At 46.3% G+C, this 18875-nt stretch overlaps 8 non-coding genes across 8 annotated transcripts; all 8 read left to right on the top strand.

The window, feature by feature from the left end:
• Positions 1 to 830: 830 nt before the first annotated feature.
• On the top strand, positions 831 to 1021 carry LOC130309774 (U2 spliceosomal RNA). The gene has a single exon (XR_008858405.1). It is a non-coding gene; the product is annotated as a U2 spliceosomal RNA (small nuclear RNA).
• Positions 1022 to 3107: 2086 nt separating this feature from the next.
• Positions 3108 to 3298, top strand: LOC130309773 (U2 spliceosomal RNA). The gene has a single exon (XR_008858404.1). It is a non-coding gene; the product is annotated as a U2 spliceosomal RNA (small nuclear RNA).
• Positions 3299 to 5387: 2089 nt separating this feature from the next.
• On the top strand, positions 5388 to 5578 carry LOC130309772 (U2 spliceosomal RNA). The gene has a single exon (XR_008858403.1). It is a non-coding gene; the product is annotated as a U2 spliceosomal RNA (small nuclear RNA).
• Positions 5579 to 7670: 2092 nt separating this feature from the next.
• On the top strand, positions 7671 to 7861 carry LOC130309771 (U2 spliceosomal RNA). Its single transcript, XR_008858402.1, has one exon. It is a non-coding gene; the product is annotated as a U2 spliceosomal RNA (small nuclear RNA).
• Positions 7862 to 9955: 2094 nt separating this feature from the next.
• On the top strand, positions 9956 to 10146 carry LOC130309770 (U2 spliceosomal RNA). The gene has a single exon (XR_008858401.1). It is a non-coding gene; the product is annotated as a U2 spliceosomal RNA (small nuclear RNA).
• A 2086-nt stretch (positions 10147 to 12232) lies between these two features.
• On the top strand, positions 12233 to 12423 carry LOC130309769 (U2 spliceosomal RNA). The gene has a single exon (XR_008858400.1). It is a non-coding gene; the product is annotated as a U2 spliceosomal RNA (small nuclear RNA).
• A 2100-nt stretch (positions 12424 to 14523) lies between these two features.
• Positions 14524 to 14714, top strand: LOC130309768 (U2 spliceosomal RNA). The gene has a single exon (XR_008858399.1). It is a non-coding gene; the product is annotated as a U2 spliceosomal RNA (small nuclear RNA).
• Positions 14715 to 16805: 2091 nt separating this feature from the next.
• On the top strand, positions 16806 to 16996 carry LOC130309779 (U2 spliceosomal RNA). The gene has a single exon (XR_008858410.1). It is a non-coding gene; the product is annotated as a U2 spliceosomal RNA (small nuclear RNA).
• Positions 16997 to 18875: the final 1879 nt, after the last annotated feature.

Below are 18875 nucleotides of genomic sequence, written 5' to 3'. Positions count from 1 at the left end.
TATTGCAGCCGCTGCTGTGTCCAGGCCCAGGAGCCTTAGCACTGTGCTGTGATGTCACTCAATACCACTGACATCACTAGGTGTAAACAACATCTCTCCTTTGCTGTGTATGTGACTATGGAGCTGTTTGGTGATGTCGTCTATTACGGCCTTCATAGAAGCAACAGGAGATTGTTGCATCCATCTTGAACCCTCAGAACTACAGTGCTATGATGTCACTCACTTCCACAGGCCTTGCAGAGTGTAAACAACAACAACCCAGCTTTGTTGTGTATGTAACCAAAGGGATTTGTGATGTCACCTAGAACCTTCACAGCAGCGACAGCTTTATGAGGAGCATCAGCACTGCTCTGCCTGAGCAGAACCATCACCGCCATAGGTTGTCAAATAACCCGGATTTAACCCACACAGGTAAGTCCAATGGGGTGCAGGCATGTCCTCTATGCTTACAGCTTCCCGTGGGTGTTGGTTTGATACCGTTTGGGGACAGCCAAGGAGGCATCTGCAGGCAACAAAGGTAGGTGTGTGCTTGTGTGTGTGTTTCCTATGCAGATCCTAAGCCCAGTGTCACATGCAAGTAGGAGGAGTAAGAAGGGTTCCTGGCAAATCCGGGTTATGGATTGCATTTAAAAAGGCCCCGTGGGAGTGCAATGGGCCCCTGTCTTGCTGCTTAGCAATAATGGTATGGGTTTAGGTTCTGCTGTGTGTACTGGTGGTTGACTGCCCCCCAGCCCAGAGTGTGCATGGAAAATTGTCTGGCAGCCTCCCTGACAGCAAGCAGTGATAGTGCCCATGAAGGGGACCTTGTTGGGCCCGCCCCTTTCACGGTTATCGCTTCTCGGCCTTTTGGCTAAGATCAAGTGTAGTATCTGTTCTTATCAGTTTAATATCTGATACGTCCCCTATCTGGGGACCATATATTAAATGGATTTTTGAGAACGGGGGCCGATTTCGAAGCTTGCTTCCGTCGCCCTATGCATTGACCCGATATGGCAGTATCTTCGGGTACAGTGCACCACCCCCTTACAGGGTTAAAAAGAAAGATTCCTACTTTCATTGCTACCTGCTTGCTGGCTAGCCAGCTAGCCAGCCCTGTGGGCCTTGCTGCTGCTGCAGCCAAAAAACAAAAGGTGGTGCTGCTGCTGCTTCTGCTGCTTCTGCTTCTGCTTGTGTCTGGCCCCTGTTGGAGCGTCCAGGCACAGGACTTCTGCTGCTGCTGACTAAATGGCCTCCTTAATTGGATCATTTGAGTAGCCAGCACACCTGTGCAGGTAGGGCATGACATGATAGGCAGCTGCCTTGATAGCGGGTGGGTGCTGAATGTTCCTAATTGACAAAATAAGATTAATGCTTATGAAGAAATATAAAATCTCATCCCTTCCCCAATATCGCGCCACACCCCTACCCCTTAATTCCCTGGTTGAACGTGATGGACATATGTCTTTTTTCGACCGTACTAACTATGTAACTATGTAACATAACATGGGGGGGGGGGGGTCTCCTGGCTGTTCACACAGGTGTGTCATTGCTGTACATTGACCATGCATTGCTTCTGTGGTATTGCAAAGGCAAAGACAAATGCTTCCAGCCATCCATTGCACTAATGGATTGGTCATCAGCTGGCTGTCTATGTCCCGCATCAATATAGACCAAAGTACAGAGGGTTAGGCTATGCTATTGTGCACCTACCTGATGCATCAGAAGGTGCGAGGCCCTTGCTAAATTCTGTGCACAGACTTTGAGATCTATGCTTTAGACTGTATCTAAACCTGCTCCAACATGGACTGACATTCTGGCCTACTTTCAGCCGATGCGACTTGTCTGTCGCTGAACAGTCGCTTTTTATGTATTCAGCACCTATGTATAATGTTGTAAAAATGCTCTAGAAGCTAAAGTCGCAGAAATGTCACACATATTTGGCCTGCAACTTTCTGTGCGACAAATTCAGACAGGAAAAATCAGTATAAATCCTTAGAAAATTATCCCCCAGTGTCTCCATCTGCTGGCGGTATTGAATAAGCATTGCTGCACTGATGGGGTATGCATTAGACGAAAAAAAAGAAGAAAAAGAAGAATAATACGCCCAGAAAAGAGGCGAAAAGGAGAAAAACGTAAAAAAACGTGAAAAAAAAGTAAGAGGAAGAGAAGGGAAAAAAAGGTGGAAATGGGTTTAAAAGTGATTTCGGCGGAGATATATATATATATATATATATATATATATATATATATATATATGCGCGCACACACACATAGATATAAACGTATTCTCCGTTGAGATATTGCAGCCGCTGCTGTGTCCAGGCCCAGGAGCCTTAGCACTGTGCTGTGATGTCACTCAATACCACTGACATCACTAGGTGTAAACAACATCTCTCCTTTGCTGTGTATGTGACTATGGAGCTGTTTGGTGATGTCGTCTATTACGGCCTTCATAGAAGCAACAGGAGATTGTTGCATCCATCTTGAACCCTCAGAACTACAGTGCTATGATGTCACTCACTTCCACAGGCCTTGCAGAGTGTAAACAACAACAACCCAGCTTTGTTGTGTATGTAACCAAAGGGATTTGTGATGTCACCTAGAACCTTCACAGCAGCGACAGCTTTATGAGGAGCATCAGCACTGCTCTGCCTGAGCAGAACCATCACCGCCATAGGTTGTCAAATAACCCGGATTTAACCCACACAGGTAAGTCCAATGGGGTGCAGGCATGTCCTCTATGCTTACAGCTTCCCGTGGGTGTTGGTTTGATACCGTTTGGGGACAGCCAAGGAGGCATCTGCAGGCAACAAAGGTAGGTGTGTGCTTGTGTGTGTGTTTCCTATGCAGATCCTAAGCCCAGTGTCACATGCAAGTAGGAGGAGTAAGAAGGGTTCCTGGCAAATCCGGGTTATGGATTGCATTTAAAAAGGCCCCGTGGGAGTGCAATGGGCCCCTGTCTTGCTGCTTAGCAATAATGGTATGGGTTTAGGTTCTGCTGTGTGTACTGGTGGTTGACTGCCCCCCAGCCCAGAGTGTGCATGGAAAATTGTCTGGCAGCCTCCCTGACAGCAAGCAGTGATAGTGCCCATGAAGGGGACCTTGTTGGGCCCGCCCCTTTCACGGTTATCGCTTCTCGGCCTTTTGGCTAAGATCAAGTGTAGTATCTGTTCTTATCAGTTTAATATCTGATACGTCCCCTATCTGGGGACCATATATTAAATGGATTTTTGAGAACGGGGGCCGATTTCGAAGCTTGCTTCCGTCGCCCTATGCATTGACCCGATATGGCAGTATCTTCGGGTACAGTGCACCACCCCCTTACAGGGTTAAAAAGAAAGATTCCTACTTTCATTGCTACCTGCTTGCTGGCTAGCCAGCTAGCCAGCCCTGTGGGCCTTGCTGCTGCTGCAGCCAAAAAACAAAAGGTGGTGCTGCTGCTGCTTCTGCTGCTTCTGCTTCTGCTTGTGTCTGGCCCCTGTTGGAGCGTCCAGGCACAGGACTTCTGCTGCTGCTGACTAAATGGCCTCCTTAATTGGATCATTTGAGTAGCCAGCACACCTGTGCAGGTAGGGCATGACATGATAGGCAGCTGCCTTGATAGCGGGTGGGTGCTGAATGTTCCTAATTGACAAAATAAGATTAATGCTTATGAAGAAATATAAAATCTCATCCCTTCCCCAATATCGCGCCACACCCCTACCCCTTAATTCCCTGGTTGAACGTGATGGACATATGTCTTTTTTCGACCGTACTAACTATGTAACTATGTAACATAACATGGGGGGGGGGGTCTCCTGGCTGTTCACACAGGTGTGTCATTGCTGTACATTGACCATGCATTGCTTCTGTGGTATTGCAAAGGCAAAGACAAATGCTTCCAGCCATCCATTGCACTAATGGATTGGTCATCAGCTGGCTGTCTATGTCCCGCATCAATATAGACCAAAGTACAGAGGGTTAGGCTATGCTATTGTGCACCTACCTGATGCATCAGAAGGTGCGAGGCCCTTGCTAAATTCTGTGCACAGACTTTGAGATCTATGCTTTAGACTGTATCTAAACCTGCTCCAACATGGACTGACATTCTGGCCTACTTTCAGCCGATGCGACTTGTCTGTCGCTGAACAGTCGCTTTTTATGTATTCAGCACCTATGTATAATGTTGTAAAAATGCTCTAGAAGCTAAAGTCGCAGAAATGTCACACATATTTGGCCTGCAACTTTCTGTGCGACAAATTCAGACAGGAAAAATCAGTATAAATCCTTAGAAAATTATCCCCCAGTGTCTCCATCTGCTGGCGGTATTGAATAAGCATTGCTGCACTGATGGGGTATGCATTAGACGAAAAAAAAGAAGAAAAAGAAGAATAATACGCCCAGAAAAGAGGCGAAAAGGAGAAAAACGTAAAAAAACGTGAAAAAAAAGTAAGAGGAAGAGAAGGGAAAAAAAGGTGGAAATGGGTTTAAAAGTGATTTCGGCGGAGAATATATATATATATATATATATATATATATATATATATATATATATATGCGCACACACACACATAGATATAAACGTATTCTCCGTTGAGATATTGCAGCCGCTGCTGTGTCCAGGCCCAGGAGCCTTAGCACTGTGCTGTGATGTCACTCAATACCACTGACATCACTAGGTGTAAACAACATCTCTCCTTTGCTGTGTATGTGACTATGGAGCTGTTTGGTGATGTCGTCTATTACGGCCTTCATAGAAGCAACAGGAGATTGTTGCATCCATCTTGAACCCTCAGAACTACAGTGCTATGATGTCACTCACTTCCACAGGCCTTGCAGAGTGTAAACAACAACAACCCAGCTTTGTTGTGTATGTAACCAAAGGGATTTGTGATGTCACCTAGAACCTTCACAGCAGCGACAGCTTTATGAGGAGCATCAGCACTGCTCTGCCTGAGCAGAACCATCACCGCCATAGGTTGTCAAATAACCCGGATTTAACCCACACAGGTAAGTCCAATGGGGTGCAGGCATGTCCTCTATGCTTACAGCTTCCCGTGGGTGTTGGTTTGATACCGTTTGGGGACAGCCAAGGAGGCATCTGCAGGCAACAAAGGTAGGTGTGTGCTTGTGTGTGTGTTTCCTATGCAGATCCTAAGCCCAGTGTCACATGCAAGTAGGAGGAGTAAGAAGGGTTCCTGGCAAATCCGGGTTATGGATTGCATTTAAAAAGGCCCCGTGGGAGTGCAATGGGCCCCTGTCTTGCTGCTTAGCAATAATGGTATGGGTTTAGGTTCTGCTGTGTGTACTGGTGGTTGACTGCCCCCCAGCCCAGAGTGTGCATGGAAAATTGTCTGGCAGCCTCCCTGACAGCAAGCAGTGATAGTGCCCATGAAGGGGACCTTGTTGGGCCCGCCCCTTTCACGGTTATCGCTTCTCGGCCTTTTGGCTAAGATCAAGTGTAGTATCTGTTCTTATCAGTTTAATATCTGATACGTCCCCTATCTGGGGACCATATATTAAATGGATTTTTGAGAACGGGGGCCGATTTCGAAGCTTGCTTCCGTCGCCCTATGCATTGACCCGATATGGCAGTATCTTCGGGTACAGTGCACCACCCCCTTACAGGGTTAAAAAGAAAGATTCCTACTTTCATTGCTACCTGCTTGCTGGCTAGCCAGCTAGCCAGCCCTGTGGGCCTTGCTGCTGCTGCAGCCAAAAAACAAAAGGTGGTGCTGCTGCTGCTTCTGCTGCTTCTGCTTCTGCTTGTGTCTGGCCCCTGTTGGAGCGTCCAGGCACAGGACTTCTGCTGCTGCTGACTAAATGGCCTCCTTAATTGGATCATTTGAGTAGCCAGCACACCTGTGCAGGTAGGGCATGACATGATAGGCAGCTGCCTTGATAGCGGGTGGGTGCTGAATGTTCCTAATTGACAAAATAAGATTAATGCTTATGAAGAAATATAAAATCTCATCCCTTCCCCAATATCGCGCCACACCCCTACCCCTTAATTCCCTGGTTGAACGTGATGGACATATGTCTTTTTTCGACCGTACTAACTATGTAACTATGTAACATAACATGGGGGGGGGGGTCTCCTGGCTGTTCACACAGGTGTGTCATTGCTGTACATTGACCATGCATTGCTTCTGTGGTATTGCAAAGGCAAAGACAAATGCTTCCAGCCATCCATTGCACTAATGGATTGGTCATCAGCTGGCTGTCTATGTCCCGCATCAATATAGACCAAAGTACAGAGGGTTAGGCTATGCTATTGTGCACCTACCTGATGCATCAGAAGGTGCGAGGCCCTTGCTAAATTCTGTGCACAGACTTTGAGATCTATGCTTTAGACTGTATCTAAACCTGCTCCAACATGGACTGACATTCTGGCCTACTTTCAGCCGATGCGACTTGTCTGTCGCTGAACAGTCGCTTTTTATGTATTCAGCACCTATGTATAATGTTGTAAAAATGCTCTAGAAGCTAAAGTCGCAGAAATGTCACACATATTTGGCCTGCAACTTTCTGTGCGACAAATTCAGACAGGAAAAATCAGTATAAATCCTTAGAAAATTATCCCCCAGTGTCTCCATCTGCTGGCGGTATTGAATAAGCATTGCTGCACTGATGGGGTATGCATTAGACGAAAAAAAAGAAGAAAAAGAAGAATAATACGCCCAGAAAAGAGGCGAAAAGGAGAAAAACGTAAAAAAACGTGAAAAAAAAGTAAGAGGAAGAGAAGGGAAAAAAAGGTGGAAATGGGTTTAAAAGTGATTTCGGCGGAGAAATATATATATATATATATATATATATATATATATATATATATATATATATGCGCACACACACACATAGATATAAACGTATTCTCCGTTGAGATATTGCAGCCGCTGCTGTGTCCAGGCCCAGGAGCCTTAGCACTGTGCTGTGATGTCACTCAATACCACTGACATCACTAGGTGTAAACAACATCTCTCCTTTGCTGTGTATGTGACTATGGAGCTGTTTGGTGATGTCGTCTATTACGGCCTTCATAGAAGCAACAGGAGATTGTTGCATCCATCTTGAACCCTCAGAACTACAGTGCTATGATGTCACTCACTTCCACAGGCCTTGCAGAGTGTAAACAACAACAACCCAGCTTTGTTGTGTATGTAACCAAAGGGATTTGTGATGTCACCTAGAACCTTCACAGCAGCGACAGCTTTATGAGGAGCATCAGCACTGCTCTGCCTGAGCAGAACCATCACCGCCATAGGTTGTCAAATAACCCGGATTTAACCCACACAGGTAAGTCCAATGGGGTGCAGGCATGTCCTCTATGCTTACAGCTTCCCGTGGGTGTTGGTTTGATACCGTTTGGGGACAGCCAAGGAGGCATCTGCAGGCAACAAAGGTAGGTGTGTGCTTGTGTGTGTGTTTCCTATGCAGATCCTAAGCCCAGTGTCACATGCAAGTAGGAGGAGTAAGAAGGGTTCCTGGCAAATCCGGGTTATGGATTGCATTTAAAAAGGCCCCGTGGGAGTGCAATGGGCCCCTGTCTTGCTGCTTAGCAATAATGGTATGGGTTTAGGTTCTGCTGTGTGTACTGGTGGTTGACTGCCCCCCAGCCCAGAGTGTGCATGGAAAATTGTCTGGCAGCCTCCCTGACAGCAAGCAGTGATAGTGCCCATGAAGGGGACCTTGTTGGGCCCGCCCCTTTCACGGTTATCGCTTCTCGGCCTTTTGGCTAAGATCAAGTGTAGTATCTGTTCTTATCAGTTTAATATCTGATACGTCCCCTATCTGGGGACCATATATTAAATGGATTTTTGAGAACGGGGGCCGATTTCGAAGCTTGCTTCCGTCGCCCTATGCATTGACCCGATATGGCAGTATCTTCGGGTACAGTGCACCACCCCCTTACAGGGTTAAAAAGAAAGATTCCTACTTTCATTGCTACCTGCTTGCTGGCTAGCCAGCTAGCCAGCCCTGTGGGCCTTGCTGCTGCTGCAGCCAAAAAACAAAAGGTGGTGCTGCTGCTGCTTCTGCTGCTTCTGCTTCTGCTTGTGTCTGGCCCCTGTTGGAGCGTCCAGGCACAGGACTTCTGCTGCTGCTGACTAAATGGCCTCCTTAATTGGATCATTTGAGTAGCCAGCACACCTGTGCAGGTAGGGCATGACATGATAGGCAGCTGCCTTGATAGCGGGTGGGTGCTGAATGTTCCTAATTGACAAAATAAGATTAATGCTTATGAAGAAATATAAAATCTCATCCCTTCCCCAATATCGCGCCACACCCCTACCCCTTAATTCCCTGGTTGAACGTGATGGACATATGTCTTTTTTCGACCGTACTAACTATGTAACTATGTAACATAACATGGGGGGGGGGGGGGTCTCCTGGCTGTTCACACAGGTGTGTCATTGCTGTACATTGACCATGCATTGCTTCTGTGGTATTGCAAAGGCAAAGACAAATGCTTCCAGCCATCCATTGCACTAATGGATTGGTCATCAGCTGGCTGTCTATGTCCCGCATCAATATAGACCAAAGTACAGAGGGTTAGGCTATGCTATTGTGCACCTACCTGATGCATCAGAAGGTGCGAGGCCCTTGCTAAATTCTGTGCACAGACTTTGAGATCTATGCTTTAGACTGTATCTAAACCTGCTCCAACATGGACTGACATTCTGGCCTACTTTCAGCCAATGCGACTTGTCTGTCGCTGAACAGTCGCTTTTTATGTATTCAGCACCTATGTATAATGTTGTAAAAATGCTCTAGAAGCTAAAGTCGCAGAAATGTCACACATATTTGGCCTGCAACTTTCTGTGCGACAAATTCAGACAGGAAAAATCAGTATAAATCCTTAGAAAATTATCCCCCAGTGTCTCCATCTGCTGGCGGTATTGAATAAGCATTGCTGCACTGATGGGGTATGCATTAGACGAAAAAAAAAGAAGAAAAAGAAGAATAATACGCCCAGAAAAGAGGCGAAAAGGAGAAAAACGTAAAAAAACGTGAAAAAAAAGTAAGAGGAAGAGAAGGGAAAAAAAGGTGGAAATGGGTTTAAAAGTGATTTCGGCGGAGAAATATATATATATATATATATATATATATATATATATATATATATATATGCGCACACACACACATAGATATAAACGTATTCTCCGTTGAGATATTGCAGCCGCTGCTGTGTCCAGGCCCAGGAGCCTTAGCACTGTGCTGTGATGTCACTCAATACCACTGACATCACTAGGTGTAAACAACATCTCTCCTTTGCTGTGTATGTGACTATGGAGCTGTTTGGTGATGTCGTCTATTACGGCCTTCATAGAAGCAACAGGAGATTGTTGCATCCATCTTGAACCCTCAGAACTACAGTGCTATGATGTCACTCACTTCCACAGGCCTTGCAGAGTGTAAACAACAACAACCCAGCTTTGTTGTGTATGTAACCAAAGGGATTTGTGATGTCACCTAGAACCTTCACAGCAGCGACAGCTTTATGAGGAGCATCAGCACTGCTCTGCCTGAGCAGAACCATCACCGCCATAGGTTGTCAAATAACCCGGATTTAACCCACACAGGTAAGTCCAATGGGGTGCAGGCATGTCCTCTATGCTTACAGCTTCCCGTGGGTGTTGGTTTGATACCGTTTGGGGACAGCCAAGGAGGCATCTGCAGGCAACAAAGGTAGGTGTGTGCTTGTGTGTGTGTTTCCTATGCAGATCCTAAGCCCAGTGTCACATGCAAGTAGGAGGAGTAAGAAGGGTTCCTGGCAAATCCGGGTTATGGATTGCATTTAAAAAGGCCCCGTGGGAGTGCAATGGGCCCCTGTCTTGCTGCTTAGCAATAATGGTATGGGTTTAGGTTCTGCTGTGTGTACTGGTGGTTGACTGCCCCCCAGCCCAGAGTGTGCATGGAAAATTGTCTGGCAGCCTCCCTGACAGCAAGCAGTGATAGTGCCCATGAAGGGGACCTTGTTGGGCCCGCCCCTTTCACGGTTATCGCTTCTCGGCCTTTTGGCTAAGATCAAGTGTAGTATCTGTTCTTATCAGTTTAATATCTGATACGTCCCCTATCTGGGGACCATATATTAAATGGATTTTTGAGAACGGGGGCCGATTTCGAAGCTTGCTTCCGTCGCCCTATGCATTGACCCGATATGGCAGTATCTTCGGGTACAGTGCACCACCCCCTTACCGGGTTAAAAAGAAAGATTCCTACTTTCATTGCTACCTGCTTGCTGGCTAGCCAGCTAGCCAGCCCTGTGGGCCTTGCTGCTGCTGCAGCCAAAAAACAAAAGGTGGTGCTGCTGCTGCTTCTGCTGCTTCTGCTTCTGCTTGTGTCTGGCCCCTGTTGGAGCGTCCAGGCACAGGACTTCTGCTGCTGCTGACTAAATGGCCTCCTTAATTGGATCATTTGAGTAGCCAGCACACCTGTGCAGGTAGGGCATGACATGATAGGCAGCTGCCTTGATAGCGGGTGGGTGCTGAATGTTCCTAATTGACAAAATAAGATTAATGCTTATGAAGAAATATAAAATCTCATCCCTTCCCCAATATCGCGCCACACCCCTACCCCTTAATTCCCTGGTTGAACGTGATGGACATATGTCTTTTTTCGACCGTACTAACTATGTAACTATGTAACATAACATGGGGGGGGGGGGGGTCTCCTGGCTGTTCACACAGGTGTGTCATTGCTGTACATTGACCATGCATTGCTTCTGTGGTATTGCAAAGGCAAAGACAAATGCTTCCAGCCATCCATTGCACTAATGGATTGGTCATCAGCTGGCTGTCTATGTCCCGCATCAATATAGACCAAAGTACAGAGGGTTAGGCTATGCTATTGTGCACCTACCTGATGCATCAGAAGGTGCGAGGCCCTTGCTAAATTCTGTGCACAGACTTTGAGATCTATGCTTTAGACTGTATCTAAACCTGCTCCAACATGGACTGACATTCTGGCCTACTTTCAGCCGATGCGACTTGTCTGTCGCTGAACAGTCGCTTTTTATGTATTCAGCACCTATGTATAATGTTGTAAAAATGCTCTAGAAGCTAAAGTCGCAGAAATGTCACACATATTTGGCCTGCAACTTTCTGTGCGACAAATTCAGACAGGAAAAATCAGTATAAATCCTTAGAAAATTATCCCCCAGTGTCTCCATCTGCTGGCGGTATTGAATAAGCATTGCTGCACTGATGGGGTATGCATTAGACGAAAAAAAAAGAAGAAAAAGAAGAATAATACGCCCAGAAAAGAGGCGAAAAGGAGAAAAACGTAAAAAAACGTGAAAAAAAAGTAAGAGGAAGAGAAGGGAAAAAAAGGTGGAAATGGGTTTAAAAGTGATTTCGGCGGAGAAATATATATATATATATATATATATATATATATATATATATGCGCACACACACACATAGATATAAACGTATTCTCCGTTGAGATATTGCAGCCGCTGCTGTGTCCAGGCCCAGGAGCCTTAGCACTGTGCTGTGATGTCACTCAATACCACTGACATCACTAGGTGTAAACAACATCTCTCCTTTGCTGTGTATGTGACTATGGAGCTGTTTGGTGATGTCGTCTATTACGGCCTTCATAGAAGCAACAGGAGATTGTTGCATCCATCTTGAACCCTCAGAACTACAGTGCTATGATGTCACTCACTTCCACAGGCCTTGCAGAGTGTAAACAACAACAACCCAGCTTTGTTGTGTATGTAACCAAAGGGATTTGTGATGTCACCTAGAACCTTCACAGCAGCGACAGCTTTATGAGGAGCATCAGCACTGCTCTGCCTGAGCAGAACCATCACCGCCATAGGTTGTCAAATAACCCGGATTTAACCCACACAGGTAAGTCCAATGGGGTGCAGGCATGTCCTCTATGCTTACAGCTTCCCGTGGGTGTTGGTTTGATACCGTTTGGGGACAGCCAAGGAGGCATCTGCAGGCAACAAAGGTAGGTGTGTGCTTGTGTGTGTGTTTCCTATGCAGATCCTAAGCCCAGTGTCACATGCAAGTAGGAGGAGTAAGAAGGGTTCCTGGCAAATCCGGGTTATGGATTGCATTTAAAAAGGCCCCGTGGGAGTGCAATGGGCCCCTGTCTTGCTGCTTAGCAATAATGGTATGGGTTTAGGTTCTGCTGTGTGTACTGGTGGTTGACTGCCCCCCAGCCCAGAGTGTGCATGGAAAATTGTCTGGCAGCCTCCCTGACAGCAAGCAGTGATAGTGCCCATGAAGGGGACCTTGTTGGGCCCGCCCCTTTCACGGTTATCGCTTCTCGGCCTTTTGGCTAAGATCAAGTGTAGTATCTGTTCTTATCAGTTTAATATCTGATACGTCCCCTATCTGGGGACCATATATTAAATGGATTTTTGAGAACGGGGGCCGATTTCGAAGCTTGCTTCCGTCGCCCTATGCATTGACCCGATATGGCAGTATCTTCGGGTACAGTGCACCACCCCCTTACAGGGTTAAAAAGAAAGATTCCTACTTTCATTGCTACCTGCTTGCTGGCTAGCCAGCTAGCCAGCCCTGTGGGCCTTGCTGCTGCTGCAGCCAAAAAACAAAAGGTGGTGCTGCTGCTGCTTCTGCTGCTTCTGCTTCTGCTTGTGTCTGGCCCCTGTTGGAGCGTCCAGGCACAGGACTTCTGCTGCTGCTGACTAAATGGCCTCCTTAATTGGATCATTTGAGTAGCCAGCACACCTGTGCAGGTAGGGCATGACATGATAGGCAGCTGCCTTGATAGCGGGTGGGTGCTGAATGTTCCTAATTGACAAAATAAGATTAATGCTTATGAAGAAATATAAAATCTCATCCCTTCCCCAATATCGCGCCACACCCCTACCCCTTAATTCCCTGGTTGAACGTGATGGACATATGTCTTTTTTCGACCGTACTAACTATGTAACTATGTAACATAACATGGGGGGGGGGGGGGGGGGGGGGGGTCTCCTGGCTGTTCACACAGGTGTGTCATTGCTGTACATTGACCATGCATTGCTTCTGTGGTATTGCAAAGGCAAAGACAAATGCTTCCAGCCATCCATTGCACTAATGGATTGGTCATCAGCTGGCTGTCTATGTCCCGCATCAATATAGACCAAAGTACAGAGGGTTAGGCTATGCTATTGTGCACCTACCTGATGCATCAGAAGGTGCGAGGCCCTTGCTAAATTCTGTGCACAGACTTTGAGATCTATGCTTTAGACTGTATCTAAACCTGCTCCAACATGGACTGACATTCTGGCCTACTTTCAGCCGATGCGACTTGTCTGTTGCTGAACAGTCGCTTTTTATGTATTCAGCACCTATGTATAATGTTGTAAAAATGCTCTAGAAGCTAAAGTCGCAGAAATGTCACACATATTTGGCCTGCAACTTTCTGTGCGACAAATTCAGACAGGAAAAATCAGTATAAATCCTTAGAAAATTATCCCCCAGTGTCTCCATCTGCTGGCGGTATTGAATAAGCATTGCTGCACTGATGGGGTATGCATTAGACGAAAAAAAAGAAGAAAAAGAAGAATAATACGCCCAGAAAAGAGGCGAAAAGGAGAAAAACGTAAAAAAACGTGAAAAAAAAGTAAGAGGAAGAGAAGGGAAAAAAAGGTGGAAATGGGTTTAAAAGTGATTTCGGCGGAGAATATATATATATATATATATATATATATATATATATATATATATATGCGCACACACACACATAGATATAAACGTATTCTCCGTTGAGATATTGCAGCCGCTGCTGTGTCCAGGCCCAGGAGCCTTAGCACTGTGCTGTGATGTCACTCAATACCACTGACATCACTAGGTGTAAACAACATCTCTCCTTTGCTGTGTATGTGACTATGGAGCTGTTTGGTGATGTCGTCTATTACGGCCTTCATAGAAGCAACAGGAGATTGTTGCATCCATCTTGAACCCTCAGAACTACAGTGCTATGATGTCACTCACTTCCACAGGCCTTGCAGAGTGTAAACAACAACAACCCAGCTTTGTTGTGTATGTAACCAAAGGGATTTGTGATGTCACCTAGAACCTTCACAGCAGCGACAGCTTTATGAGGAGCATCAGCACTGCTCTGCCTGAGCAGAACCATCACCGCCATAGGTTGTCAAATAACCCGGATTTAACCCACACAGGTAAGTCCAATGGGGTGCAGGCATGTCCTCTATGCTTACAGCTTCCCGTGGGTGTTGGTTTGATACCGTTTGGGGACAGCCAAGGAGGCATCTGCAGGCAACAAAGGTAGGTGTGTGCTTGTGTGTGTGTTTCCTATGCAGATCCTAAGCCCAGTGTCACATGCAAGTAGGAGGAGTAAGAAGGGTTCCTGGCAAATCCGGGTTATGGATTGCATTTAAAAAGGCCCCGTGGGAGTGCAATGGGCCCCTGTCTTGCTGCTTAGCAATAATGGTATGGGTTTAGGTTCTGCTGTGTGTACTGGTGGTTGACTGCCCCCCAGCCCAGAGTGTGCATGGAAAATTGTCTGGCAGCCTCCCTGACAGCAAGCAGTGATAGTGCCCATGAAGGGGACCTTGTTGGGCCCGCCCCTTTCACGGTTATCGCTTCTCGGCCTTTTGGCTAAGATCAAGTGTAGTATCTGTTCTTATCAGTTTAATATCTGATACGTCCCCTATCTGGGGACCATATATTAAATGGATTTTTGAGAACGGGGGCCGATTTCGAAGCTTGCTTCCGTCGCCCTATGCATTGACCCGATATGGCAGTATCTTCGGGTACAGTGCACCACCCCCTTACAGGGTTAAAAAGAAAGATTCCTACTTTCATTGCTACCTGCTTGCTGGCTAGCCAGCTAGCCAGCCCTGTGGGCCTTGCTGCTGCTGCAGCCAAAAAACAAAAGGTGGTGCTGCTGCTGCTTCTGCTGCTTCTGCTTCTGCTTGTGTCTGGCCCCTGTTGGAGCGTCCAGGCACAGGACTTCTGCTGCTGCTGACTAAATGGCCTCCTTAATTGGATCATTTGAGTAGCCAGCACACCTGTGCAGGTAGGGCATGACATGATAGGCAGCTGCCTTGATAGCGGGTGGGTGCTGAATGTTCCTAATTGACAAAATAAGATTAATGCTTATGAAGAAATATAAAATCTCATCCCTTCCCCAATATCGCGCCACACCCCTACCCCTTAATTCCCTGGTTGAACGTGATGGACATATGTCTTTTTTCGACCGTACTAACTATGTAACTATGTAACATAACATGGGGGGGGGGGGGGGGGTCTCCTGGCTGTTCACACAGGTGTGTCATTGCTGTACATTGACCATGCATTGCTTCTGTGGTATTGCAAAGGCAAAGACAAATGCTTCCAGCCATCCATTGCACTAATGGATTGGTCATCAGCTGGCTGTCTATGTCCCGCATCAATATAGACCAAAGTACAGAGGGTTAGGCTATGCTATTGTGCACCTACCTGATGCATCAGAAGGTGCGAGGCCCTTGCTAAATTCTGTGCACAGACTTTGAGATCTATGCTTTAGACTGTATCTAAACCTGCTCCAACATGGACTGACATTCTGGCCTACTTTCAGCCGATGCGACTTGTCTGTCGCTGAACAGTCGCTTTTTATGTATTCAGCACCTATGTATAATGTTGTAAAAATGCTCTAGAAGCTAAAGTCGCAGAAATGTCACACATATTTGGCCTGCAACTTTCTGTGCGACAAATTCAGACAGGAAAAATCAGTATAAATCCTTAGAAAATTATCCCCCAGTGTCTCCATCTGCTGGCGGTATTGAATAAGCATTGCTGCACTGATGGGGTATGCATTAGACGAAAAAAAAGAAGAAAAAGAAGAATAATACGCCCAGAAAAGAGGCGAAAAGGAGAAAAACGTAAAAAAACGTGAAAAAAAAGTAAGAGGAAGAGAAGGGAAAAAAAGGTGGAAATGGGTTTAAAAGTGATTTCGGCGGAGAATATATATATATATATATATATATATATATATATATATATATATGCGCACACACACACATAGATATAAACGTATTCTCCGTTGAGATATTGCAGCCGCTGCTGTGTCCAGGCCCAGGAGCCTTAGCACTGTGCTGTGATGTCACTCAATACCACTGACATCACTAGGTGTAAACAACATCTCTCCTTTGCTGTGTATGTGACTATGGAGCTGTTTGGTGATGTCGTCTATTACGGCCTTCATAGAAGCAACAGGAGATTGTTGCATCCATCTTGAACCCTCAGAACTACAGTGCTATGATGTCACTCACTTCCACAGGCCTTGCAGAGTGTAAACAACAACAACCCAGCTTTGTTGTGTATGTAACCAAAGGGATTTGTGATGTCACCTAGAACCTTCACAGCAGCGACAGCTTTATGAGGAGCATCAGCACTGCTCTGCCTGAGCAGAACCATCACCGCCATAGGTTGTCAAATAACCCGGATTTAACCCACACAGGTAAGTCCAATGGGGTGCAGGCATGTCCTCTATGCTTACAGCTTCCCGTGGGTGTTGGTTTGATACCGTTTGGGGACAGCCAAGGAGGCATCTGCAGGCAACAAAGGTAGGTGTGTGCTTGTGTGTGTGTTTCCTATGCAGATCCTAAGCCCAGTGTCACATGCAAGTAGGAGGAGTAAGAAGGGTTCCTGGCAAATCCGGGTTATGGATTGCATTTAAAAAGGCCCCGTGGGAGTGCAATGGGCCCCTGTCTTGCTGCTTAGCAATAATGGTATGGGTTTAGGTTCTGCTGTGTGTACTGGTGGTTGACTGCCCCCCAGCCCAGAGTGTGCATGGAAAATTGTCTGGCAGCCTCCCTGACAGCAAGCAGTGATAGTGCCCATGAAGGGGACCTTGTTGGGCCCGCCCCTTTCACGGTTATCGCTTCTCGGCCTTTTGGCTAAGATCAAGTGTAGTATCTGTTCTTATCAGTTTAATATCTGATACGACCCCTATCTGGGGACCATATATTAAATGGATTTTTGAGAACGGGGGCCGATTTCGAAGCTTGCTTCCGTCGCCCTATGCATTGACCCGATATGGCAGTATCTTCGGGTACAGTGCACCACCCCCTTACAGGGTTAAAAAGAAAGATTCCTACTTTCATTGCTACCTGCTTGCTGGCTAGCCAGCTAGCCAGCCCTGTGGGCCTTGCTGCTGCTGCAGCCAAAAAACAAAAGGTGGTGCTGCTGCTGCTTCTGCTGCTTCTGCTTCTGCTTGTGTCTGGCCCCTGTTGGAGCGTCCAGGCACAGGACTTCTGCTGCTGCTGACTAAATGGCCTCCTTAATTGGATCATTTGAGTAGCCAGCACACCTGTGCAGGTAGGGCATGACATGATAGGCAGCTGCCTTGATAGCGGGTGGGTGCTGAATGTTCCTAATTGACAAAATAAGATTAATGCTTATGAAGAAATATAAAATCTCATCCCTTCCCCAATATCGCGCCACACCCCTACCCCTTAATTCCCTGGTTGAACGTGATGGACATATGTCTTTTTTCGACCGTACTAACTATGTAACTATGTAACATAACATGGGGGGGGGGGGGGGGGCTCCTGGCTGTTCACACAGGTGTGTCATTGCTGTACATTGACCATGCATTGCTTCTGTGGTATTGCAAAGGCAAAGACAAATGCTTCCAGCCATCCATTGCACTAATGGATTGGTCATCAGCTGGCTGTCTATGTCCCGCATCAATATAGACCAAAGTACAGAGGGTTAGGCTATGCTATTGTGCACCTACCTGATGCATCAGAAGGTGCGAGGCCCTTGCTAAATTCTGTGCACAGACTTTGAGATCTATGCTTTAGACTGTATCTAAACCTGCTCCAACATGGACTGACATTCTGGCCTACTTTCAGCCGATGCGACTTGTCTGTCGCTGAACAGTCGCTTTTTATGTATTCAGCACCTATGTATAATGTTGTAAAAATGCTCTAGAAGCTAAAGTCGCAGAAATGTCACACATATTTGGCCTGCAACTTTCTGTGCGACAAATTCAGACAGGAAAAATCAGTATAAATCCTTAGAAAATTATCCCCCAGTGTCTCCATCTGCTGGCGGTATTGAATAAGCATTGCTGCACTGATGGGGTATGCATTAGACGAAAAAAAAGAAGAAAAAGAAGAATAATACGCCCAGAAAAGAGGCGAAAAGGAGAAAAACGTAAAAAAACGTGAAAAAAAAGTAAGAGGAAGAGAAGGGAAAAAAAGGTGGAAATGGGTTTAAAAGTGATTTCGGCGGAGAAATATATATATATATATATATATATATATATATATATATATATATATGCGCACACACACACATAGATATAAACGTATTCTCCGTTGAGATATTGCAGCCGCTGCTGTGTCCAGGCCCAGGAGCCTTAGCACTGTGCTGTGATGTCACTCAATACCACTGACATCACTAGGTGTAAACAACATCTCTCCTTTGCTGTGTATGTGACTATGGAGCTGTTTGGTGATGTCGTCTATTACGGCCTTCATAGAAGCAACAGGAGATTGTTGCATCCATCTTGAACCCTCAGAACTACAGTGCTATGATGTCACTCACTTCCACAGGCCTTGCAGAGTGTAAACAACAACAACCCAGCTTTGTTGTGTATGTAACCAAAGGGATTTGTGATGTCACCTAGAACCTTCACAGCAGCGACAGCTTTATGAGGAGCATCAGCACTGCTCTGCCTGAGCAGAACCATCACCGCCATAGGTTGTCAAATAACCCGGATTTAACCCACACAGGTAAGTCCAATGGGGTGCAGGCATGTCCTCTATGCTTACAGCTTCCCGTGGGTGTTGGTTTGATACCGTTTGGGGACAGCCAAGGAGGCATCTGCAGGCAACAAAGGTAGGTGTGTGCTTGTGTGTGTGTTTCCTATGCAGATCCTAAGCCCAGTGTCACATGCAAGTAGGAGGAGTAAGAAGGGTTCCTGGCAAATCCGGGTTA

The sequence above is a fragment of the Hyla sarda genome, unplaced genomic scaffold (genome assembly GCF_029499605.1).
Source record: "Hyla sarda isolate aHylSar1 unplaced genomic scaffold, aHylSar1.hap1 scaffold_1539, whole genome shotgun sequence".
NCBI lineage: Eukaryota > Metazoa > Chordata > Amphibia > Anura > Hylidae > Hyla > Hyla sarda.
Note: the sequence above shows the minus strand (reverse complement) of the source record. Positions and strands in the feature narration are given on the sequence as shown.